Raw genomic sequence first — 27,878 nt, forward strand, 5'->3', positions numbered from 1 at the left:
TTGCCATCTTGGGGTGGGGGTTGCAGAGAGATGGGGAGAAAAATCAGAACTCAAAAGCTCATGAAATGAATTTTGAAAACTAAAAATAAATAAATTCTGAAAAAAAGAAATCATTTTCTTCAGTGAGCTTTTGGACCTCCTTTTACATTTTGACAATTCTACTTTTTAAGGCATTCTTCTCCTCCTTGCCTTTTTGGAAATCTTTGCTATTTGGTCTAGTCAATTTTTAAGGTGTTACTTTATTCAGTATTTGGAGGGGGGCTGCAGAGGTTTCCTTTAGCATTCTGTTCACTCATTTTTCATGATTTCCTTGCATCACTCATATTTCTTTTCCCATTTTTTCCTCTACTTCTCATACTTGATTTTTAAAATCCTTCTTGAGTTCTTCCATGACCTAAAACCAATTAATAGTTTTCTTGGAGGCTTTGGACATAGGAGCTTTAACTTTGTTATCTTCTTCTGAGTGTATGTTTTGACCTTCCTTTTCACCAAAGTAAGATTCCATAGTCTGAGTTTTTTTTTTCTATTATTCTTTTTTTTTTCATTTTTCCAGCCTATTATTTGGCTTTCTAACTCTGTTAAGGTAAGGTGCTGCTTTCATTGGGGAGGGCATACTGTCCCAAGCCTCAGGAGTTTTGTGTAGCTGTTTTCAGAGATATTTCTAAGTACCTAAAAATTGTCAGTTCTTCCAAGGTGGTTGTAGCAGCAAGCACCCCGGCGTCCCCAGGGTGGCTGCTCACACAGGTTCTTGGATCTGCTTTGTTAAAGGAAAGCAACTCAAAATGGGTTAACAAGCTTACTTTAATCAGTCAGACATATATCGTTAACCTTGTTCAGGGGAAAAAGGTCAGCACCCTGAATCTCAAAGTATACAGGCAGAATTATCAAGACAGAAACATCAAGTAGACAGATTTCCAAACTGTCCAACCATTACATCCATACCCAGTCAACATCTGGGTTTCCACATTCTGGGTTTTTCAAAGCCGGGGGACTCTCAACAGCGGCTTCCCAGAATTCAGATCAAATCACAGAACACTTCTCAAAGTGAGTCCCAAAACAAAGCTACACACTAGGGCTTATATAGCCTTCTCCTGGCTCAGAGAATGTAACAACCTTATTGACTCACTGGCCAATCAAGAAGTATCTACTGAAAAACAAGCCTCCCTCCCCAGGCTTCTGGTGCACTTTAGCCTAGGGGCAGGGAAGATCTTTAAAATTTACATTCTTATTACATTGTATCTACTGAAAAACAAGCCTCCCACCCCAGGCTTCAGGTGCACATTAGCCTAGGGGCAGGGAAGATCTTCAAAGTTTACATTCTTAATACAGTGGTACATTCTAAGGAGATGTGTTTATAGCTGTCCTGAACTGTGCTCCGGTCTGTGAATGACCTTTTCTGCTTGGAACTCTGAGGAGGGTTCCCTCTCCACTGCTGCCACAAACTCTTCTAAGCCAGTGCTCCTCCTGACCCCAGGACTGAGATTCAGATCCAAGTATGGGCAGAACAACAGAATCCTTCCCCAGTGCCATCCCAGAGACCCGTATTCTCCTTCTGATCAGTGGTTTGCTTGTCTTACTGTCTGTGCGCTGAGAGCTACAGAAACATCTGCCACTGCTGTCACTACTAATTCAGTCACTCCCAAGGCCTGGTCCTGCTTTGCTAGGGCCACGGCTGGACTGCATTTCTCTCTCACCCAGGTCCAACAATCCTTTCCTACTGACCCTCTAAGTTGTCTTTGGCATTTGTGTGTTGAGAAGTCTGGAAACCACCGTAGTTTCCAGTTTTTCAATCCCTGCTCCAGGTTTGCTGGGGTCCCATCTACGCTGGCTGGTGCAATGTGAGTTAGATTGCACTTCTCTCTCAGCCTAGTGCAACAGACCCTTCCTGTCAAACTTCCATTTGTCTTGGGTTGGAAATTTGTTTCACTCTGTCCTTTTCAGAGTCATTTTTTACGGTATTTGGAAGGGTTTGGGGGAGAGCTTTGACAATTACCTGCTTTTATTCTGCTGCCTCCACTCTGCTCCTCAACAATACTGTCTAGGGCAGGAATGTCTTTTGCTACCTCACTGCCTTCCTCTGAATATGAACCTAGATCTTCTTTTACACCAAAGTAGCTATCAATAATTGGGTTCTTTATCCTTTACTTACTTGTTTATATTTTTAATTTGTTTTATTTTATTTTTATCACCTTAATATAATCATTACCAAGCTTTAATTCCAAATTGTTGATAACGTTGCTCTAAGCCTCATATCCTTCTTACTGTTTCCCAGTGGTTCTGATGGGGTGCTTGGGGTGTCTATGTTTGTAACATCAGTTTGTAAAATCACATTCCCACTCCTCCCCCCCCCCCCAGCCTCAGAGCATTAACTCTGCTCCTTCCCCTGCTAGCACTCTGCCTAGTAACAATTCATGAACTGTTTATCTCTGCTGGGTACAATAACAAGCTACACCTATGAATCCTTCGCTAAACCATCTATAAACTTTTTTTAGCTTAGGCAAATGTCCCTATCTCCCCCTAGTATAGTGACCAGCTACATCTATGAATCCTTCAATGTATTATCTATAGGTTAACTCCTTAGCCAAATATACACATACTGAGTCTCTGTTAGCCTTCGTTCCCAACATCCATCTTGTCAAACATGACACTGATGGGTGGCAGACTAGGCACTTCTCAGTCAGCCCTGACTGCTAGCTGACTTAGTGACATTTCAAGCCTAAAAGCACAGCTCCAGTTAGCCGCCCCTCCTGCTATTTCTCAGTGAATTATGGGCAATATGATTTTAAAAGTGCATCTTCCTTTAAACTCTGACCAGTCCTTAACTCCTCCCTAATCCCACCCTTACTCACCTAGTTAGCATAATTGACACCTGATTTACTTTTGTAACTCTTTATAAACCATACCTATGACTTCTTTAAGGTTGCAGGTTCCCTAAGAACTCATGCTTCCTGTAAAGCTTAACAATAAACTTTTACAATCCTGACTTAAAAGATTGCTTGGGTCCTATGAATTCATTCCAGACTGCCCACTCAGGGACTCTGATCATTGGAGACCCTGTAACACCTTTTCTTCCCTCATCAGTTCAATCTTAAGGACTCCTCTCTTCCTTCCCTAAACCATTATTGTCTTAAGGATAAAATAAAAAACTTTCCCCTTAGGTTTTTAAAGTTCCTAATATTCTGATTCTCCAACTGATCTGTCTATATTACCCTTTCCAGGTATCCTTTGATCCAATCAAAATAACCAATTTGCTGTTCCCAGTATACCACATTCCATCTTCCATCTCCATATTGTGTGTGATACAAGACTCTTACCCAAATAAAACAAACAAACAGGTTTCTTTCTCAAGGCAAATACAGAAGCTCACTATTTCCCTAGTCAAGTCTCATGAGAGTTGGGCATCACCTACCCCAGAGCAAGCTTGTGTAGGGAGGCACTGCACAGGCATCAAGCAGACAGTTATATACCCCTATACAAACAATTTTAAGAAAGCCCACAAAACCCCTCCCCAATATCTGGACGTCCATTCCCATTGGTAGGATGTATAGCCTCACATTCTAAGTACCCAATGCAAACACATATTTCAGCTATTTTCCTTATTGAGCAAAGGCAGGAGGTTAAAAAAGCATCTAGAAGGGAGAAGGGGGGTACCCCCTTATTTCCATGAAAACCAAACTCAGGCTTAGAGCGGGGATAGGACGTAGCTCGATTCTGGTGACTATTGCTCCCATTTTATGAAAATGCTTTCACCCATTTCACTCAATAACTTTGAAAAGTACTCCTGCATTACTTCATTACTTTGAGAGTGCTTAGCTTCTTTTCAGGTTTAGATCTTTACAACTTGAGAGAGGATTTCTTTTCTCATCCTTCCAGCGGTTAGCACTTCGCCTGCTCCCCCTCCACCACCAATAACTTTATATTAGGTGATGGAAAGATGTATTATTTCATTGGGATATTATAAAGGAATTCATTTCACCAAAACAGATTAGCTATTGTTGAACAAATGATTGAACAAGCATTTATTAAATGTTAATTGTGGGTGGCCCCTTTAATCCTCTTCCCTTACCTGAGAGTGTTCTGCCCAGAGGAAGGTAAATCTTGATGGCCATAGCTACCTCGTTAGCTTGATATTTACCAGCTAGATTTTTTTTTCTACTTAACCCCAATTCATTTGGGATCTCATGGACTGGAAAGCAATAGGTCTCACCACTTAGTGGTTACTGTTTGGGCCTTCCTGGCTCAGAAAGAATGTAAATAGTAACTGTTCATCTTTTGACCAGCAACCCTGAGGGTCTTGATTTTTTTTTTTATTAAAAGAGCCATCCCTTGACTCACTTCTTTTTATTTTATTTTTTCTTTTTGGAGGGGGGAAGGCAGGGCAATTGGGGTTAAGTAACTTGCCCAAGGTCACATTGCTAGTAAGTGTTAAGTGTCTGAGACCAGATCTGAACTCAGATCTCTTGACTCCAGGGACAGATCTCTACTCACTCCACCACCTAGTTGCTCCCCTTCACTCACTTCTTAAAGAGGCCTATTCATTGAATGGGAGCTACCTCACTCAAAGTGAGAACCTGGAAATACCTTAGCTTAAAGGTCCAAGATTCTTTCAGTTCCTCAAGGCAAAGGGCCAGGATCGCCTATTAGTTTCTGTGTTTTCTGCATTTGAATGTACAATCTCCTGGAAAAACTCTGCTGAATTATGATTTGTAGTAATCTGATTTATTTTAGGCTTAATGCAGATTTTTATGATCTTGTCAAAATAGGGAGCTCTTTCTCCCAAAACAGCTTCCCACCTTCCTGTTATTTAGGAGACAAGCCTTCTAAGTGTAATAGATAGAAGGCCAGTTTTGAAGTCAGGATAACTAAGATTTAAATACTGTTTCTAACACGTGCTAGATGTGTGACTCTGACACAGTTATCTAACCTCTTAATCTCTCCTTCCTCCCATCCCCCACAACTCCAATCTGTGCCTTCAACTACCAGGACTTTTCTAAACTGATGAAATCAAAGGATCAGAAAGTAAAACAAAAAAATCTCATATATATATATGTGTGTGTGTGTGTGCTTATGAAATACATATATGTGTGTGTGTATATATATATATATATATATATATGTATATATTTTCCCCTATAAAAGACCTTAATTATAGTCATTATTTAGGACATAGTTATCGGGGTTTTTTTTCTATTTAATTCAGATATTTGCTTTTTTCTGATTTATGCTCCTTAAGTATGTAATATTCATTAGGAAAAAAAATGCCAACTCTAATTTCAAGAAAGAAAAGTTTTGTTTTCTATTGTTCGTAATAAGACATAAGTGAAAAATGATGATATACTGATTCTGTCCACTGGAAAACTTCTAATCCAGTCATAATAATGCAGAGAATCTCTGAAGTGGTATATAAATGGCAGTTGTTTTTGATTCTATTATCATTGTCATCTTCTTTATCATTATGTTATTCTTTATATCTTTCATTTTGAGTGAGATCAGACTTATTCTGGTAGTATTTTTATCTGAACTCCAAAAAACAAAAAAAAAATTGGAGATGAAAACCAGATATTAACCACAAGAATAGCAATAATATATCTGAAATTATAAAGTACTTTAAAGTTTATAAAATATGTTATGTTCATTAGATTTCTTATGGATAATTATACCTAACATGGCAATCAATAGGGAATGTAATGTTTTATGACACCATCCAACCTCTTGTTAATGATATTTGACCTGTCACAATAATACTTCAACATGTATCTATACTGTATCCTATAAATGTACAAAAATCTTACCTGAAATCTTTCCAAATAATCGTGGACATGTGCACTAGACAGTTTTAAAACCTCAATATCTCTGACTAATTAAAAGTCTCTCTGATACAGCCAAAGGCAGGAGTTCTCCTGATAATGATAATGATCTGTAAAATCCAAACCGTGTTCAAGTCCTAAGAGCACAAAACTGGTGTAAGAAACCATAAAATACAAGATCAACTTTTCATTTTGAGGTTTAAAGTTTATTCTAAATTGAAATATGATAGTTGTAAGCTAAAGGCCTGCATGGTAACGTTACTTTAATGTGAAATTAAATTTAATAAAGTATGTATAATTCTACCCACCAAGAGCTTATGGATAAATTTTGTGGCATAGAAGAAAGGAAAATGATTTGGAATGAGAGAGCTTTTGATCTGAGCACATTTATGGCAACACTAATAACAGATAGGATGACACAGGATGCTACTGTTCCCACACAGTTTTATCTTCCTCTGGTAGATTTTTGCATCTTAAAAGCTGTCCATACTTTGTAGTTTGGAGATTATGAGTATTTTGTATGTTAACATATAAAGGCCTTAATGAAATTCAATGTTTAAAACTTCCAAAAGTATAAATGATACAAACTTGAACAAAAATAATTTAAAAGGATAACTGTTGTTATTGTTGCTCAGTAATTTTCGTTCATGTTTGACTCATAGTGACCCCACTTGGGGTTTTCTTGGCAAAGATACTAGGGTGATTTTCTATTTTCTTCTTCAGCTCAGTTTACAGATGAAGAAACTTAGGCCAACAGGATTAAATGACTTACCCAGAGTCACACATATAGTAAGTGTCTGAGGCCAGATTTGAACTCAGAAAGATGAATCTTCTTGACGCCAGGCTCAGCAATGATGGCACCAGTTAGGTGCATTGAAAGGTTAATTATTTAAATTGTAAAATATTTGTTTATTTTTAATAGTATTATATTTTTTCCAATTATGTATAAAGACAATTCTTTTTTTTTTAAAGCAACTGGGGGTAAGTAACTTGCTCAAGGTTACATGGCCAGTAATTTTGTGTGGGTGCTAAGTATCTGAGGCTGGAACCAATCCTCGGTCTCCCAACTCTGGGGATGGCCCTCTTACTGCACCACTTGGCTGCCCCATAAAGACAATTCTTAATGTTAATTTTTTAAAGATTTTGAGTTTCAAGTTTTTCTCCCTCCCTCCCTTACTTTCCCTTTCTTAAAATGGTAAGCAATTTGATATAGATTGTATATGTGAAACATATTTTCATATTAGTAATGTTGGGAAAGAAGAAAAAAAGATGAAAAGAAAAAAATTTAAAAAATAAAGAAAGTGAAAAAGTATGCTTCACACTTCATTCAGACTCATTCAGTTCTTTGCATGTGGATGGCATTTTCCATCATAAGTCCTTTGGTATTGTCTTGGATGATCACATTGCTAAGAAGAGCTAAGTCTATCATAGTTGATCATTGCATAACATTGTTTATATTGTGTATGATATTTTTTTGGTTCTGCTCATTTCACTTTGCATCAGTTCATATGTCTTTCCAGTTTTTTTGTGTTTTTTTTTATCTGTCTTGATCATCATTTATTATGGAACAATAATATTCCATTACATTCTTATACCACAACTTGTTCAGTCATTCCCCAATTGATGAGTATCACCTCAATTTCCAATTCTTTGCCACCTTTAAAGAACTACTATAACTATTTTATACATATAAGTCCTTTTCCTTTTTCTTTAATGTCTTTGGGATATAGACCTAGTAGTAGTATGATTGGTTCAAAAGGTCTACAGATTGATTGCCCTTTGAGAATAGCTTTAAATTGCTCTCCAGAATGTTTAGATCTGTTCACAACTCTACCAATAGTGCATTAGTGTCCTATTTTTCCCACATCCTCTCCAACATTTATTATTTTCCTTTTCTATCATATTACCCATCTCATAGGTATGAGGTGGTTACCTTAGAGTTGTTTTAATTTGCATTTCTCTAATGAATAATGATTTAGATATTTTTATCATATGACTATAGATATCTTTTATTTCTTCATCTGTTCATATCCTTTGAGAATTATCAATTGGGGGATGGTTTGTATTTTTAAATTTGGCTCAGTTTTCTCGATACTTGAGAAAGGAGACTTTTATTGGAGACACCTACTACAAAATGTTATCCTAGCATTCTGCTTTCTTTCTATTCTTCATTATAGTTTCGTTTGTGCCAAAACTATTTAACATAATCAAAATTATCCATTTATATCTAATAATGCTATCTCTTGTTTGTTCAAAAATTACTCCCTTATCCATAGATCTAGCAGATTAACTATTCCTTGCTCTCCTAATTTGCTTATAGTGTCACCCTTAAGTCTAAATTATGTACCCATTTTGACCTTTTCTTGGTATATAGTGTAAAATAATCTGTGGGTCTTTACCTATTTTCTACCATACTCTTTTCCATTTTTCCAGAAGTTTTTGTCAAATAATAAGCTTATTATCCTAGACACAGAGGTCTTTGGGTTTATCAAACACTAACTTACTACAGTACCTAATCTATTCCACTGATCCACCACTCTGTTTTAGCTAATAATAGAGAGTTTTAGGGGCGGCCTGGTAGCACAGCAAGTAAGAGCACCGGCCCCAGTGTCGGCACGACCTGGGGATCGAATCCAGGCTCAGACACTTAGCACCCACCCAGAAACACCTGGCCGTGTAACCTTGAGCAAGTTACTTAACCCCAATTGCTTTAAAAAAAATAATAGATAGTTTCGATGACTGCCACTTTGTAATATAGTTTGAGATCTTATGTGGCTAGATGTGGCCCTCTAGGTCCTCAAGTGTGACTCTTTTACTGAAACAAAACAAAACAATCTTCACAAAACAAAACAAAACAAACTTCACAAAACAAAACCCTTTAATAAAAGGATTTGTTCTATAAACTTGGACTCAGGCATAACATTGCACCAAAGGACCTAGAAGGTCACAGGTTATTCCCTCCTGTTTTAGGATATCACAGTAATTTTCATTGATAAATTCTTGAAAGATGTTATCTGGGCTCTTATTTTTTCTGATCATGACTTTCCAGTAATCCAATAATTCTTAAATTTTATCTTCTTGCTCTATTTTCCAGGTTAGTTATTTTTCCAATGAGATATTTTGTATTTTCTTCTATTTTTTCATTGTTTTGATTTTATTTGATTGATTCTTGACATTTCATAATCAAAATCCACTTGCCCAATTATTACTTTTAAGAAATTATTTTCTTCAGTTAGCTTTCATATCTCCTTTGCCATTTAACCAATTCTACTTTTCAAAGAGTTGCTTGCTTTTCCATTTTTGTGCTTCCTTTTCTAAGCTTTTCACTCTTTAAAAAAAAGTGATTGTCTTTTATAACTCATTTCTTTTCCCAATTTTTTCTTACCTCTCATTTTGATTTTTAAAATCATTTTGCGCGCGCGCGTGTGTGTGTGTGTGTGTGTGTGTGTGTGTGTGTGTGTGTGTGTTCTTCCAGAAGGGCTTTTGGGGACTGAAAACAATTCATATTTCATTTTGAGGCTTCACATGTAGGCTTTTTGACCTTGTTTTTTTTTTTTCCCTCTGAGTTTCTGTTTTGATCTTCCTTGTCAGTACAGTAGCTTTCTATGGCCAGGACCTTCTTTTGTTTTTTGCTCATTTCCAGCCAATTTCATGACTTTTAAAATTGAGTTTTATTTCTTAGATACAGGGGACACTATCCTAAGCTTCTTAGACAAGGGACCAGGGGGCTGGTCACTGGGTTTCTCTGCTGGAAATTCAAGGTCTAGCAGCTTGCCTGCTGCACTGGAGTTTCCCAGAATAGTCTAGTCAGCTGCACAAGGGCCTCCAGGCCTCTATGCCTGACCTTTAGCCTTCTGTGTTAGGGCTTAATGCTAGCCCACTGTGCCGCTGGCCTGTAGAGTTGGGAATGTAGGGCCTGGATTGCTAATCTATGCTGGGGCTAAAGGCCTTCTACTGACTCACCTGGACACTGCCTTCACTGGGATGCACTCCCCTTTTGCCCAAGTGAAACCAGTCTTTCCTTCATTCCATCTAAATTATCTTGGTCTAGAAAATTATTTCACCCCATCTTTTTTTTGGGTTCTGTTACTACAGAATTGATTTTCAGGCGTGGTTTAAAGTTGTTTAGAGGGAAATTGGGCAGAGTTCAGTCAGCCTACTGCCTTTTCTCTGTTATCTTGTCTCCACCTCCTTATAACTTTCTCAATGAAATTCATTATAATCACCATCTCATGCTAATTGCTTTAGACATTTTATGAACTTTGCAAAAAATTTCATTTGTTGTTTCTCATTGCTTGAAAGAAATACATTTTCAATAATAGACTTAAGATCACCCAGTGAATGTGGTTTTGATGCATACTGAACTGTTTTGACATGAACCCATAAGAAAGAATTGTAATGGACATAAATATGGTCATAAAGGTGGCTAAGAAAGAGGTCCTCCTCTGCCTCCCGATCTACTACTCTGAGAAAGTATTATCTAGAAATTACAATATATGTAATGCATAATACAAGATGCCCAAAAATTCACAAAATTAAGCAAATATAAAAATAATTTAAGTAAGCAAACTCCCAATGATTTTTTTTGTAACTGTAGCATTTATACTTTTGAAATATTTAAATCTGAAGGCTGTACTAAGACTTTGGAACATCTGATATTTTAAATAATTTTGTAGATCAATGTCATAGGTAAGTGATTATGGGTAGATCTGTCTGTGATAATCTTCTAGTTATGAGACTTTTATATGTAGAATTTTTTTAAAACATTTAGGGGTGTATATTTAAAGCATGGTAATTTGTAATTTTAATGCATGCTTACTTTATTTTATAAGTATACAATTCTGCATTTCTGATTGTGTTCTTCCAGACCTTCTGGCACATTTAATTTTTAAACCTGAACAGATAGCTTGAATAATTTTTTTCATTCCCTTTCATAATCTGTAGCAATCAATAAACCTTAGTTTCCTCAAAGATAACTTTTCTGTAATTTTCAGAGGTAATGGCTTGATCTCATATTACAATCATAAATACCTCCACTTCTATAAACAAATATCTAATAGTCAATGGTTCAAAATATTTTTGATTGATTTCAAGACGTTATCATGTGTGAATAAGGATTTTTTTTTAATTTCAGTCTGGTATCTTAACCATTTCATATGCTCCATTCAGAAGTAAACCATTTGAAAGCTACCAACTCAATTAGATGTCACCATGATTAATGTGATTGTTTTCGTTCTCAACTTTTAAATGTAGTTAAGATGGAAATGAACCTAACTGGTTTTTATTGTTTTTATTCTTTTAGATTTAATCTTTTGCATCCTACTTTAGAACAAATAATACTATAATTTTAATGGAACAAAAGTACAAACTTAAAAGTGTTTATCAGAGTAGCTAGGTGACACAGTGAATAGAGCACCAGTCCTGGAGTCAGGAGGACCTGAGTTCAAATCCATTCTCAGACATTTAACACTTACTAGCTATATGACCTTAGGCAAGTCACTTAACCCCAATTGCCCTGCCTTTCCCCCTTCCCCCAAAAAAGTGTTTATCTTTGATAGATTTCTTGAAATAATTCTAGAGAAATAGCAGGTAACAGAAAAAGTATGCTTTATCCTTTTCCAACATGATTTTTATATGTTTTTCCATTTCCCTCTGTATTTTGAAAACTTTCTCTTCCAAGTAGCTTGAAAATAATGAATACCTGCCATAGGAAGATTCATTAAACAGATGTTTTTAAATTTTATCCATAAATTATATCTAAGCATTTTTTCATGAAATATTTTGGTCCCATTACAGTATATATTTTAGTTCTTAAAGACATTTTGAGGACTGTATTTATAATTCTGTAATTTTTTATCTCAGTTTCTGAAAGCTGGAGTGTTTCTGATGTATAACCCTACTCAACAGGTCATATCCTAATAGGTATTCAGTAAGTAATAAACTTTTACATACTTCAGTGAAATGTTGCACAGTTTCTGCTTTCATGACATTAGGAGACACCATTTTTTCCAGAGCTAAGACCCAGCAAGCAGGCTGTACCCTGAACTTGGCATAACAGAAATCCTTTCCATTCACTCTCTACCAAATGCTATCATGGGATTTATGATATCCATATAAATTGATATGCTATGTGTAATGATTTAGATTTGTTGGAGCTTCCCTATTTTCCAGGAGTTCTTGACCTGATTGCTGGGACTATAGCCAACATTCTGAGAAGCTAACCATCCCTATGCTTTTAACTAAAGTGAACTAAACAAGGAAGGTGCTACAGTTCTGTTACTGCCATACTAACTCTGGTACTGTACCCTGCTGAATGATCATAAGGCACAACAGCCCTAATGACTTGAGAAAATCATAAGGTTCAATGTTTCCCACAGGAAGCAAGCAAACCTGTATTGTCTGAAAAAAAATGCCAACCATGAAAACTCTTATTCAGGACTGGAGAATGACTGTGTTGTGGTCCAATCTTTTTGTGGTTTTCATCCTATAAAAACCCTACTTCTGCCATAAGCCATAAGCCTTCCTTCTCTAGAAGGCAGACTTCTGCTTGCAAGTATTTTCCTCACTCTAAAATAAACTACCATTTGATCCCTGACTCACCTGTCTCTGGCCTGCTTTGTTTGGTTCTGGCCATCCAAAGGTTAAGATCAGTCTAGTCCAGACTATATTTAACAGCCTTTTGCCACTGCCGATTGCATAATATATTCAGCATTGATCAGTAAATCCAGTATAAATGACTAATCCATCAATGTTTCTCAATTGCTATAATAAATTTCTTCATAACCATTAAAAAAATTCATGACTTTGAAAGTTGTTGGATGTTTCTTTGTCAACATCTTGTTGGTGGGATGCATATGAAAATTGCTTATGGAAGGTCTTTTGGTTTCACTTTTAGGTCTTAGCTATTTCATATGCTTTATCTATAAGCAAAATGCTTTTGGTTACATTTGATGTTTCTAATGAGATAACTATTATCATCTTTAGCATTGCTCAATGAAGTATTATCTCTTCATTCTGAAAAAATTTGCATGTTTGTGACCAATTAATTTTGTACTCTGAGAAAATCTATCAATCTTCTTCCTCCTTTTTGATGTGGATGAGTTACTATTCTTATAATTTCCTTAAATGACAGACCCTTTGTATCATTTAGTATTGCATGTGTTTTTGTTAAGATGCTTTGCAAATCTATTATGGTCCATTGTTGCATTAATTTATCATTAGTATTTTCATTATTGTCGCTTTTGTATTATTACTACTACTATAACTTTATTCTTTTCATCTTGTTTGGAGGAGTTTAGATAGAAGTGCTCCTGGGACAAGTCACTATCATGTAATTATTTTATTTTTTAAATGATCTATAGACAATTAGTCAAGCAAATAAATTATAAAACTGAATAAAGGGGTAGCTAGGTGGCATAGTGAATAGAGCACCGGCCCTGGAGTTAGGAGGACCTGAGTTCAAATCCAGCCTCAGACACTTAACACAAATACTAGCCATGTGACTTTGGGCAAGTCACAACCCCAATTGCCCTCCAAAAAAGAAAAAAAAACTGAATAAAGTATTATAAATTATATAAACTCATCTTTATTAGGACCACTGAAAGCATTCCTGGGAAGAATTAAAGTAGAGGGAAGAATGGTGGGAATGACATTTATGACATCTTGTGCCCATGATTTTTAATTTTCTTCTGCTCAGTTGATATTTCTCATCTTCTTTAAGACCATTCAAAATGTCTTGAATAAAATTACAGTAGCAGAGAGAATGATGAGAATGATATTTACCATATTTCGTTCTCATAATTTTTACTTTTTCTTCTGCTACAAACTGAAAAGTTTGTATTTTTAAAGCTTTACATTCTTTACGACTTGGGGATTATGAGCATTTGATATGGTGATATCTATTTAAACTAATTTTCTTGAGTTTTTATGGATCTGTGCTATATCTGAGAAATTGTGCATAGCAATTTGCTCTTTGATTATGCTTTGGTTCCAGTACAGTATATTGGTTAAGTTCTTAATGATATTTTGAGGTCTTTATTTGTAGTAAGTGTATTTATTATCTGTCAGATGAGGAAAGATAGTGAGATTCTGATTTACAATTATAACCACCTGGTCATGCCTTGCTAGGTATTACATAGATGCTAAATATTTGCAGTCTGCTGTGATATGTTGCAGAGTTTCTGCCATTTCTTTGCATAATTTACATTGATCCCTAAATCTGAACTCCTAAAAGATATCTCTTCTGTAATTCTGGGTAGCAATAACCTTGTTCTAAATTGATATCTTAATCCCTTCGATTTACTCAACAAATTCAAGGCTTTCCAAAGTTTCTCTATACCCTGTAATTTGTTTCCATTCTCTTTTCACTCCTCATCTAACATTCTGTTTTCTTTTAAAGTATTTATATTTTCCCAGTGAAATAAACTATTGATAGTCTATATAAAGTTTATATGTACACAATTTGTCTATTTATTTCGATTCTTTCCAAATAATTTGAGCGAGTCACCAAAGTTCTCCTCTTTTGGCAGCAGGCACAAGATATCCTCTGTTAGAGAGAAATGGGATAAGGATGATGTTTGAAAGGAATCTAGTAAAGTATTTTGACAGTAATTTAACAATGGATTGAGTGCCATGCCTGGAGTCAGGAAGACTCATCTCCATAGGTTCAAATCTGGCTTTAGAAATTTACTATTTGTGTGACTCTGGGCAAGTCACTTACCCCTCTTTATCTTGGTTTTCTCATCTGCAAAATGAGCCAGAGAAGGAAATGACAAACCACTCTATTATCCTTGGCAAGAAAACTCTAAATGGGGTCACAGAGTCAGACATGATTGAAAAATGACTCAACAAAAATCCGAAATATCTGAATCAATAATTGAGTCTTTTTTCCTTCAAATATATATATATACATATATATATATATATATATATATTTACCGTTGAAGATAGTCTATGCTTTATGTGAAGCCCCTATTCTGTTGTTTAATACATTACTCATAGGTAAGCTTTGTGTTCTCATTTAATTTAAATTGTGTTTTTGCCGTGTTGAAATTCTTATGACCATATACAGTAACAGGAATTTTCCATGAATTCCTTCTTCAGGTGTTCTTTATCTCCTCCATTTTTTCCCCTTCTCAAGCTTCTATATAAAAGCTTTCTTTTAATGTTGAATTGTTTATTTTGTTTTTTATCCTGATTTGACACATTGTACAAACTTAACCTTTCAAATTATAGTGTCTATTGCTACTAAAATGAATCTATAATTTCTACTATACTTATTGTTTTTTCTGGGCATAGTACTAAATATTCTGCTTGAAGGTATAGAAATTTCTCTAAAAGTTAGCGTGGCAAAATAAAACAATAGGGGGGCGGCCAGGTAGCACAGCGAGTAAGAGCACCGGCTCTAGTGTCAGGATGACCTGGAGATTGAATCCCGGGCTCAGACACTTAGCACCTACCCAGAAACACCTGGCCGTGTAACCTTGAGCAAATTACATAACTCCAATTGCTTAGGGGCGGTCAGGTGGCTCAGCGAGTAAGAGCACCGGCTCTAGTGTCGGGATGACCTGGAGATCGAATCCCAGGATCAGACACTCAGCACCACACCCAGAAATAACTGGCCCTGTAACCTTGAGCAAGTTACTTAACACCGATTGCTTAAAAATAAAATAAAATAAAACAATAGGATTAGACCAAATGTACTCAGAAGAGGTCCGTGTTGGTGATGGTACAGTAGGATTAGAACAAATGTATTCAGAAGTCGTCTGTTTTGGTGACGGCATAATTTTAAATCTGTTGAAGGATTGATTTCTCAGTGTGACTGAAAGAAGAAGAATACCAAAATGATGGTAAACTGCTGTCCCTTATTACTACAAAAAAAAAGTGGCTAAGAAGTATTAGTAACTACTGATCCATATTCAGTGACTTCTTATCTTTGCACATGCCTTTAGATGCTAATGATTCCTAGACCTGTCTAAGTGAATTACCTGGAAGAAATATGTTGAAAGGTATAGTCATAGAAAGTCAAAGCCAGAAGTGGCCATATCAAGTTCATTACTTTCCTCTTAGAGATGAAAGAATAAATAAATGAGTAAATAAATAAGTGCTCACTATTTACAAAGCAATTTATTAAGCACTAAAGATGCAAATAGAAAAGTAATGGAGGAAATAACACCTATGGATAATTTCAGCAACAAGTCAGATGGCATTGTCCAATGCAAAACTAAAGTATATGCTAATGCTTCTTCTTTAATGCTATTACCACAGATAAAATCATCAGTTTCTGATGTTCAACCATTTGTCAGTAGCAAAGACTTTGATGCCAAGGAATTTATTTTCTAAATCTTCAGTACCTGTGTCTGTAGCACTGGCAGGATCAGTCATCAAGCTGCATCTCCATAAGGTTGCTTCCATTTTTTTTAGGTGAGTTCATCCAACTTACTTTCAAAGTTACTATTAGTAACTGTGTTATTTCCCTCTATCTTATTTTCTTGTGTTTATCTTTTTTTGTTGTTTGTACCTTATCTTTTCTCAGAAGTTCATTTTGCTTGGCATAACAGTTGTAGTGCGAAAAGCTATTTTTCTTTTCAATCATCTTAAAGGAATTGAGGGGGAAGCTGAGGAAAAAGAGCAGAGTACAGAACCAAGCAAGAAATAAAATCTATATCTTCTGTGCTCCGAGTGGACTGCAAAAAAACAGATTTAAAGATTCACAGAACTTCCTCTTAGCCTTTCAATTCTTTGTTGTATTCTCTGGAAGATGGAGAAGCAGAAAGTGTGACTGCTTTCTATCATCTCTTCTTTATTCTCTGGTAGCCAAGGGAAAAGAAGTATCTCTAATCCCCTCTTTCACCTGCACTCAACTCATATCTTTCCTTGGGAAGTAGCTGACCTTACCCAGGAAGTCTAACAGGGTCTAAGACAGGTAATAATTTATAATCAGTAGATCTTGAAAATGGAGAAAGTACAAGAATGATTAGTTATAACAAATCACTTATTATTATGAACTTATTGTTGAAAACTGATTAATCTTATTGGTTAAAATTAGACTGTTGCATAAATGTCTCACAGTACTAAAAACAGAAAAAGGGATTTTGCTTTCATTCATTCATGTATGTCTGAATTTCTTGCTTAAAAATTTTGGAAAGGATATAGAGGTAGAGTTTTAAATGACAGTCTTTGCTGCTAACAAATGTGCTACTAACAAATCTAATACTTGTATGCCCAAACATGTAAGGTTATTAATGGCAACTAGGTGGCACAATGAATAAAGACCATACCTAGAGTCAGAAAGACCTGAGTTCAAATCTAACCTCAGGTCCTCACTTGATATTTGACCCTAAGAAAATCACTTAACCAATTATGCCTCAGTTTCCTCATCTGTAAAAATGAGCTGGAGAAGGTAATGGCAAACCACTCCAGTATCTTTGCCAAAAAACACCCAAATCGGGTCATGAAAAGTCAGACATGACTGACTGAAACAATTGATCAACAACAATACATTTCTTACTTGAAGGAATGATTTTGATGTATCTCAAGTTTTATTCATCTAGAAATCATCCAGTTCTTTGTAAAACCTTCATAGATGTCTTTCTCCCTGTGTCTTAAGAAAATAAAGCCATATGTTCTTCCAGTGTTGTCCAGCCTAGACTACCATCCCAGTAGTTGTTTGTTTAAAAGCTTCCAAAAATTTATTCAGGAAAGAAGAGTCGGTTGAACTCAAACATTTCTTCTGTGAGCAGCTTACTAACATTTCTGACAAGTGGGGAGAGCTTATAGCTCCTGCGGTCAGTTATAAAGAATGTCAAGGTAGCACCTTTTATGGATTAAAAATTTCCTAAGCAACTGCCATACTTTAACACTGGCAAAGGAAATTAAATAGAGGATTTTTAAGTGAATAACAAGTTAGATGTGTACTTTAAACTAATGATTAACTTGATTTCAATTCCTGGTAAAATTCTAGAAAAGTGTCATATTAACATATGTTAAAGGAAAAAAAAATTAGTTCCTAAAAATGAAAGCAATAAGAGAAATAGTTAACTGGGGGGAAATCTTCATAACAAATTTCTCAGATAAAGGATTAACATCCAACATATGTGAGGAACTGATATCAATGGATAAGAATTAAACCTATTCCAAAATAAAGTGGTCAAAGATATAGAGTATTTTCAAATGGTGAAATTAAATCTATCAATAATAATGTGAAAAATACTCCAAGTCACTAATAACAAGAGAAAATGTAAACTAATACAACACTCACATTCTACTTAACATCCATCTGATTGGCAAAGAAGACAGAAGTTTAAAATGGCAATTGATGGAGTCACTATGGGTGATCACAAATTCTATTTTAGGTTGGTAGAGCTCTGACTTGGTCTAACCATTATAGAAAGCAATGTTGAAATATATGCCCTTACTAAATCACTAAATTATGTATACTGTTTGATCTAGCAATACCACTATTAGACATGTAACCCCAAAAGTTCAAACACAAATAGAAAATAGTGGCATAAAGAGATAGATACAGATGTATTGATTTTCTATAGATAGAGATATATGTGTATAGAGTACCTTTTGTTACACCACATAAATTAAAATAAGGTAGCTGACTTTCAGTTGGGTAATGTCTGGAAAAATGGTGGTATTTTAATGTAGGTATAAGGACCGGATCTGATTGAGTAAAAGGAACTTTGGGATGAGGAAACTTCCTCTACTAATGGACAACTCAATCACCTTTTCTGCAATTTACTGTCTTAGAAATTGTCTAAAGAAAAGGTATCTTACACATGATACTGGGGTAATATACAATTGGCAAAGCCCTCAAGTGAAGAACAGATTCAATCTGTGACCAGATTGAAATTAACTGACAAATATTTAGCAAAATAAAAGCACAGTAGAATGTAGATAACATTTCTTTTTTGGGAGGAGCAGTGGAAGCGGGAGGCAATTGGGGTTAAGTAATTTGATCTGGGTTACACAGGTAGTTTCTGAGGCTGGATTTTGAACTCAGGTCCTCCAGACATCAGTACTAGTGACCTATCTACTGCACCACCTAGTGGCCATGACAATATTACATTTTAAAGCTGAAGCAGTATCAGCCCACAGGGATCTTTATTTATAGATTAGTGGCCTGTGTTTCTAATTTAGTTTGACACACTGGCCTTGAGTGCTAAGCATTTAAATGACTTGCTGAGGTTACCAATATGGGTTAGAGCCAGAATGTGTACCCAGATTCCAATTTTTTTCCGGTTTTCAAGGCCAGCTCTCTAAACTCTAACCTCTAAACCTCTCTAACCATCAATCTAACTTCACATTGATATAATATAAAATAATCTTTGTTCAAAAAATTTTGAACATGATAGCTTCAAAGCAGGCTGAAAAGAGGGGTGAATACAGAAGAAAATAAGTGGGACTAAGAGAACACATTAACAGTAACCACAATTAATGTAAAATAAAACAACATCTGACAGCTTTGATAACTTTGATCAATACATTGACCAATCATGTCTTCAGAAGACAGATGAAGTGCATATCTTTGCACTGTGGTAAAGAATAAGACATACGTTTTCAGATAGCTGGAATGTTAAATTGTTTTGACGATATTTATTATTAGAAACCATTAAATAATGGTTTCGATGGTGGGTGGAGTGAATTCGTGGATTGTGAATGATATTTAAAAGAAAGAAGAAGAGAGCATCAAATAAATATTTTTAAAATACATAAAAAAACAAAAGGAAGTTTAAAAGGGAGAAAAATTAACAAATTTGATCTAAGGCAAATTTAAAATAAAATTTAAAACTTCATGTACAGAAATTCATGGTTTCACAAATAATCCCTTTTATCTCTTTGTATTTTGAAATGTTCATATTGCTGATGATTAAGTTAAAAATGAAAAAAAAAGAAAATTAAAATCATAAAAAGAAATGGATGAAATTATCACCAGAGCTCACTTTGGTTCACTGAATTAAGCTAGACTAAATTTTATTTTCCTTTTGAACATTGTTTTTAAACAGGCAGCTCTGGGGATTATCATAAACACAGTAAAACTGGATTTCAATAAAACATTTGCCAAGGAGTCTCATAATATTTTTGTCATCAAGATAGAAAGATATGCTTCATTCAAAAATTTATACATGGTCACAGATGTCAATCATTTGAGGTGGCCATGAGAAATTTTTAACAAGCCAAGAAACTCTTGAAAATCACAACCTATTAATGGGGGCAAGTCATCTCACTTATATGTGATTTGTCTAACTATTTTTATTTCAATGACAAATCTAGTTGTTTGAAATGGATGTTTAAGGAACCAACTTTATCTTTCTCTTGAACTTAATTGCTTAATATGAAGGGAAAATCATAAATATTTTTCCCCTTTCTGCATGTAGTCTTGTCCTGAGTAAGAAGGTGCTTGGAAGGCATCCAATTTGTTGGCATTAATGTTAATGATAATTTATTACTACCTTTAAAACTTGTGAAAGAAATGATCTTGATGAGATTCTTTGGTTCAGGACTACCCTGATATTTAACACTAATTGACAGTACTCATTTTGTGTGAAAAATTGAATATTCAGTTTTCTTTAATTATTCTAAAAAGCTAAAGCATTTATTTTTCTAGTTGACTTTTAAAATCTAAACTTTATAGCAATAACTAGCATTTTATAGATTCCTCTTTAATACTGGTGATTTTTAGAAGGAGAGGTGGGAGGAACGGGGCACTAATTAAGACATAAACAACTTTTCCAGAAACTTCTCTTAAAAGGTTTTAGTAAATTATATCACACAAATTAATTACTCTCCATATTTCCACATTTTTAGAAATCAGCTACTTAAATTTTGATATTTTAGTTCAAATCAGCATACATTAAATATCTGATAAGTGCTAAACATCATTTCATGTACTGAGGATGAATAAAAAAAAAGTTACACAATCACTTTCTTCAAGAATACAGCAGTCTACTGAAGCAGAGTGGCACAAAGTATGGAGTAATAGGAACAAATGTTTTTAACTGTTCACTCTTTTTTTTGGAGGGGGAAAGGAAAGGCAATTGGGGTTAAGTGACCTGCCCAAAGTCACACAGCTAGTTTAGTGTCTGTGGTCAATTTTGAACTTGGGTCCTCCTGACTCCAGGGCCTATTCTCTCTTAACTGCGCCACCTAGCTGTCCCAATAGGGAGTAAATTGAAAAAAAAAATTTCTGAGATTATTTGAGGGAGAAACTTCATCAGCTTGGCAGTCAGGAAAGGAGATGGTGACTCATCAAAGCCTTGTAGAAAGATAAGGATTATGTAAGACAGAGGAGCAATCCAAGGCCTTTTGCCTAATTCCTTAATTTTGAAAAGAAAAAATGTCCCTTTAGTATAACTTTTTATAATTTTAAGATAAAGATTCTTTTGCAAAATCTGCTTATGTGTAACCAACTAATAGCAATTTTCATTTATATTACATATAAATATATAAAGATTTCATTTTATGTTTATATGTATATGCACATATATGTATACATATACTGTACACATATACATTTTGGATATATGTGTGTACCCACATAGATACATACATATGTAGTCCCACACCCTACAATTATTGTGTATATATGCAGATATATACATATACATGTATACACATACATATGTATGTTCATGCATTTATACATACATAGACACATACTTTCCCTCACAAATTCTATTCCTGATCTTTGTTTTATGTTTGTGCGTATCTCTTATTCCCTATCCCTCCTGGCTCCTCTACTTTAATTCTACCCACTACCTTACCCTCCTATCACTTAACCTACCTCCTCCCCACCTCCCCCCCCATAGGATACCTCCTTTATCCTCCCATTCCCGTAACTCTAAAACCTCCTTCTATATCCTCCTTTAATGTATTGCTTCCTCTAGAAATTCATCCCTTATCCTTTCCCCTTTCCCTCTCCCCTTAGTTTTTTATTTCTTTCTGAATTTAAAAGACTTTTATATTCTTCTACATACATATTTATTTTTTCCTCTTGAACCTATTCCTGATGAAAGAAGATCTCCAAAACTAACAGCCCTCCTCCCCCATCTAATTCCTCTGTGTTGGTTCTTCCTCTTCCATCTCATTTGTATTATTTAACTTTTTAGCTATTACTAAATGGTTTTGCTTTCTAAAGTCATATCATACTTAGGTCTACCTCAATCTTTCTTACCAACTACCCATTTACATCTACCAATGACAATCTTACACATGCGTTTTACATTTTACATATATAAAAGGTAAACAGTTTGTCCTTATTGAGCCCCTTGTAATTAGTCTTTGATATGTACCTTATATTTCTTCTGACTCTTGGATGTCAAATCTTCTATTAAGTTCAAGTTTTTATTTTTCATTTTTTAACAAAATCGTTAAAGTCTGACAATTCATTAAATATTTTTTTTCTTCCATTTAGAATTATGCTTAGCTTTTTTGGCCAGAAGCCCAGTTCTTTTGCTCTTTGATATATGGTTTTCCAAGACCGGTGGTCTTTTAGTGTCACTGCTCCTAGGTCTTATCTGATTCTAAATTGTTTTTTCTTGTTGTTCAAGACATTTTATCCTTTTAGTTTTGGAATTTGACTATAACATTCCAGTGGGTTTTTCTCATGCTGTCTCTTTTAGGGGGTGACCGGTGAATTTTTTTTTTATTTCTACTTTTTCTTTTTCTAATGCTTCAGGACAATTTTCTTTAATTATTTCTTGTATTATTGTATTGTTTTTTGATCTTAGCTTTTGGGTGGTCTAATTATTCTTATGTTTTCTCTTCTTGATATGTTCTCCAGATCAACTGTTTTTCTTATGAGATGTTTCACATTCTCTTCTACTTTTTTTCATTTTTTATATTTCATTTTACTATTTCTCGATCTCTTATAACTTCACAGGCTTCCCCTTGCCCAATTCTGATTTAAAGGAGTCATTCTCTTCCCTAAGATTCTGGATCTTCTTTTCTAACTGATTGTCTTTGTTCTCAGAATCTTGTTTTTCTTGGATTGTTTTTTTTAATTTGTTTTGGGGTATTTTTTTTAGCTTTTCCTCAATCTCTATCATTTTATTTTTGAAGTCTTTTTTAAGGTTTTCTATGGATTTATTTTGGGCAGGTAACAATTTGACATTACTCTTTGGGTGTAGAAGAGGGTTTCTTTGCTTCAGTATCCTCTTCTGAAGACAAACCCAAGTCTTCTCTCTTCTGATAATAACTCTCTGTAGTTGGAGTCTTTCTCCTTTGCTTGTGCATTATTTCTTTTGGTATTTTTAATAGCTTAATTTTTGTAATCACCTCTAGTCCTGGTATATAGGGGATAGTGCCTCTGTTCTCAGATCCTCCTTCACTTCTTCATTCTGGCCTAGAACATAAACCAAGACCTCCAGCCTCCTGTAAGTGTCCACAGTCAGTGGCACTGCTTCCACAGTCACTGGGCATGTGCTGGTTCCTTCTCACTCCTGACTGCATCTCCTCAGTACAACTAGGTCTGGCATTGCTTATCAGTAAAGGTTCCCTCAATCTCCCTAGCTCAGATGCCCAAATTCCCTCACTGTCCCAGGGGCAAAAGTTTCTGTGACTAGGGCTGAGGCGGCCTCCCAACCCAACTAACCTCAGAGCTTGCCACTTGTTTACTCTTCACAGGGACCAAATATCATTTTGATATTTTTCTTCAAATCTTCTCTAATTGTCCCTAGATGACCCCTGCTTTGCTCCTATTCTTTATTGATTTTTGCTGTTCTATGCTGACCCTGGGGGACTATTTTATCACTTTTGGGGGGAGAAGCTTAGAATTACCTGATTCACCCCACCATTTTTCCAGAATCCTCTCCTTCTAGTGATGATAATATTGAGTCCATGGGCATTAATGATATTGCTAAGTGAAAAAATCTGAAGGAAGAAATAGTGCCAGGTCATAGCCTTGGGGGGGGCATAAACAATTTGCATGAACATCCAACAATGGAGACTGAGAAAGAACATTCAGACAGGAGGAGAACCAGAACAGAACAGAGTTATTAAAACAAAAAATAGAGAAGTAAGTACCAAGGAGTAGAAGGTAATCAACAATGTCAAAAGTTGCAGAGAGATCAAATACATAAAAGTTGAGAAAATGTTTGGCTATTAAGAGATCATTAGTCACTTTCGAAAGAACTGTTTTAAATTGTTCGGTTTGAATTGTTGAATTTGTTGAATGAGATCAGAAGAAATTCTGTAGAATTAAGAAGGGAGAGAGAGAAGAAAGGAAGTAAAAGCACCCATTGTAGGTTATCTTTTTCAAAGAACTTAGCCATGAAAGGGAAACAAATTATAGGATGACAAGTATCATGGATAAATAGATAAAGTAAGGGTTATTTTGGGGATTGGGGAGAAATGTGCATATTTACTTTTGCTTAGTCATTTTTCAGTCAAGTTCAACTCTCTGTGACCTCATTTAGGGTTTTCTTGACAAATAAATATACTGCAGTGGTTCAATGTTTCCTTCTGCAGAGAAGGAACTTAGTCACACAGGATTAAGTGACGTGCCCAGGGTCAAACAACTAGTAAGTGTCTAAGGCTACATTTGAACTTAGGAAGATGTGTGTTCCTGACTTCAGGCCAGGTACTCTATCCATTGTGCCAATTTTTCAGAAAAATATATCAAGATTCTCAGGGAGGGGTGAGGGGAGCCAAGAGAAGTTTGAAGGCAAATAAGGGTTATGTTCTTCATAGATGTCAGTGACACCTTAAATCAGGTACCTGCAAGATTTCAACAGGACTAACGTGCCCTTACCCAAGCTGGAGTCTAATAGTTGATTTCGTGGTCAGAGCTTTGCAAACTTCTGACCTAGTTTTGGGTATGAGCAACACAGTTTACTAGAGGTATCAAAAATGTACTCCCCAGTTACGTCTAACCTGATTAAAATGTAATTGGGAATTATTAAACAAATAAAGAAAAATGCAATAAAACATAGATAATGTGGTTTTCTAAGTCAATCTGTGACCCACTGGCAGCCATGGTGGTTCCTGTTTCTATTTGAGTTTGATACCACTGTTCTAGTATGTAGCTGATGAACTTAAATATCAGCTAGCAGGAAAGTTCTGTAGATTCATAATGACTGAAATACAAGATTGACTTTGGTCTGTACTCTGTGACCTAGTAATCCTCTTTAGACTTGAGGCTGGCCTTCTGTAAGGTTAATAGTATATAAGATCTTCCCTGCAAATTAATAGCCCTCACATGGAGCCCTGGGGCAGAGCCATTTAGGCTCTGGACCACAGGGATACCCACACCTTTCCAATTAGGTGCTGATTTCCAAGCCCCTGGGCACTAAGACAATCAAGTGCAGTATATACTGTATTGCTTGAAGGGAAAGCTCAGAGAGAAACTGGCAGAGGGAAGAACTTGCTTGTGGGGAGGCTTAAAAAAGAGGCTTGCAATGTTAGCACTCCCTCAATGGATGATGAGTACCTCACTAAATCTTGCTTTCTGGTTTTCTAATAGAAGTGTCCCAAATAAATATTTTGGTTTTGTCTTGGAACAGGAGAGTTTATCATATTTTGTGTACAAACCTTGGGAATACATATACATATTCATAGCAGCTGCTACTGTTATCACATTGGTATTACACTTTGGAGGATGACTCTCTGGCCTTCTACTCTTAGGGTCATCAGGTCTAAACACAGACCTCCTCCATAGTCCTCTTTGATAATACTATAAAAACCAATGTTGCAAATGCCTTGCTGAAATAAAAAATTTACTATGTCTATGAATGAGTAAGAAGTGTAGAAATATTGCTTAAGCAACAAACAGAAAAAAAGAAAGAAAAAATAAGATTGTCTCACATAATTTTTCCATAATCTCATGAACTTTGAGTAATCATTGCTTCCATTTTTAAGTATTTAAAAACGTTTTTTGGCAACATGTTCTAAAGCAGTGATATCAAACTTGAATACAAATGGGACACCAAACCACACAAGAGGATCCCCATGAACTGCATATTGATTTAGAAAATCACTTGTTGGGGCGGCCAGGTAGCACAGTCAGTAAGAGCACCAGCTCCAGTGTAGGGATGATCTGGGGATCAAATCTGGGCTCAGATACTCAGCACCACACCCAGAAATAACTGGCCATGTAACTTTGAGCAAGTCACTTAACCCCGATTGCTTAAAAAAAGAAAGAAAGAAAATCACTTGTTAACATTATTTATGTTCAAACATATTTTTATTTATTTGGTTAAATATTTTCCATACACATCTTAATATGGTTGGTTAAAGGTGCATGTTTTTGACACCTCTGCTTTAGAGCAGTGATGTCAAACTCAAATAAAAAGGGATGTTTGTAACTAGCATATTGACTTAGAAAATCACAAATTTACATTATCTATGTTTAAAAATACAGTAATATTTTTAAAAATTTTACACACTGCCCAATTACTCAGGAATTCTATGGTGAGTTTGACAGCCCATTTATAGAGTATTGCTAAGAATGAAAGTGAAATTCATGTTTTTATGCCCATGTTTCTTTCACCTAAAGAAAAATAAAAGTATTATCCTACCTCCAATTCTGTGGGGACCTCCCCATTTATCCACAGTCTTTCTTAAAATAATAAATAAGTAAAGGAATGAATTTCCATCATAGATGTTCTTTGTTGGTTTTCTTTTTCACAGACAATTTCTGAATAATCTTCCTTCTTAGTACTAGAGCTCCTATTTATTTCCTATTTTTCTTGTATGTAACTTGTTTGTACATATTTGCATGCTCACTGTCTTCCCAATTATATTATGAGTTTCTTGAAGACTTGTACTGTTTGTTTGTTTTGGTCTCTTTTTGTACCTCCTATATTTTGCAATGGGGCTGGCACATAGTATACAATTAAAAAAAATTGATTGACTCACTGACTTCACCACCACCACCCCCCCTGTTAGCAGATACTGAAATTTTAGTCTTCCTTTTTAAAAAGAAAGTTAAGAGAAAACAACACAAACCAAAAACATTATTGTTATAGTATGTGCATTCAACAATGAATTCAGCATTCTGTCCTTGTAGTCCACAGCACTTTTATAGAAAGTTGTATTTCATTGTATCTTCTAAGGATTGTTACTGCAGGAAATGCAGAGATGAAATAAGATTCTATTTCTGCCCTCAGGGAATTTACAATCTACTAGCATTCCTCCTCCCACTAACTAAGAATTCCATTACCATTAATCAGATCCCCTCCCTTTCAACTCTGTTACAGTTGTGGGCATTATGAGGAAAAGCATTAACAGTGATAAAAGTTTGATGATTAGTATTAAATTTGCAGTGCAGAGATATTTTCATTCTTAGACAATATTAACATTTTGCATTTTTCTTGCCTCCTTATTAAAAGACATTCAGGGTCAGCTAAAGATAAGGAATCAGAATAGAGGTTAGGCAAAGTAGAAAATGTCACTGTTGAAATCATCCCAAAAGTAATTTGTTCATAAATTCTAGCCTTTATTTATTCTCATATTTCTAGAGGCTGAGCCATGCCTACATATTTATAACATCTATATAACGCAGATTTTTACCTTGTTCAATTCCTGATAATACAATATTTTGTACTTAAAGTAGGGAAGCACTCAGTAAGGGATTTCAAAGTATTTTGCAAACATTAGATGTCTGATTTATTGAAGATAACATAAACAAATTATTTCATTATATATGTGTGTAATATATGTGTGTGTGTGTACTTATGAACATAAACATGCATACTAGTTGCAAAAGCCCCAAACCAAATATTCATGTTGAAAACAATCTACAATGGTGTATATTCTGATTTTTGGCTGGGTATATGCATGCATGTCTGTCTGTCTGTATGTGTGTGTGTGTGTATAGACACAAGTGTGTTTATGGAAAATGTATGCACAAATAAATATTCTGTTCTAAAAATGCATTTATGTATTTGTATATGTATGTATATGATATACATGTATACATATATACTATGTGGACTATATATGTATGTGTGCATATGTAGTGTGTGTCTGTGTATGAATACATATTATACATATATGCACATATACCTACAAAGTGATATATGCATGTGTAAATACACATACATGCTTCATCTGAATTCAGGACAT

Source organism: Petaurus breviceps, unplaced genomic scaffold (assembly GCF_028583685.1).
Source record: "Petaurus breviceps papuanus isolate PSGF00001 unplaced genomic scaffold, PetGlider_PUasm1.0 175, whole genome shotgun sequence".
Lineage (NCBI taxonomy): Eukaryota > Metazoa > Chordata > Mammalia > Diprotodontia > Petauridae > Petaurus > Petaurus breviceps.